General features: G+C 58.5%; 1 protein-coding gene across 1 annotated transcript in view; it reads left to right on the top strand.

Annotated features, from left to right (window-relative positions):
* EMH_0018660 (uncharacterized protein) overlaps nt 1-277 on the top strand; it is a gene marked incomplete at both ends in the record, with an annotated part of 4,372 nt that overhangs the window by 2,371 nt on the left and 1,724 nt on the right. The gene's annotated exons all lie outside the window — the stretch shown is intronic.

Here is a 277-nt window from a genome sequence, read left to right as displayed (position 1 = left end):
GACAGAAGAGGCAGCACAAACAAGCGCAGGCGCGGTATGTTTATGAACAGCAGCAGCAGCAGCAGCAGCAACAGCAGCTGCAGCAGCAGCAGCAGCAGCAGCAGCAACAGCAACAGCAATTGCAGCAACAGCAGCTGCAGCAGCAGCAGCAGCAGTCTCATCCAACGGAGAACCATTGCAAGCAGCAGCAGCCACAGCAGCAGCAGCATCTGCTGCTGCCACCGCAACAGCTGCACAGCTCGCAGCAGCAGCAGACCCATAAGCACGACAACCAACG

The sequence above is a fragment of the Eimeria mitis genome, genomic scaffold (genome assembly GCF_000499745.2).
Source record: "Eimeria mitis Houghton genomic scaffold, Emh_scaff649, whole genome shotgun sequence".
NCBI classification, from domain to species: Eukaryota; Apicomplexa; class Conoidasida; order Eucoccidiorida; family Eimeriidae; genus Eimeria; species Eimeria mitis.
The sequence above is the reverse complement of the archived record's forward strand: the minus strand, read 5'-3'. Positions and strand labels throughout refer to the sequence as shown.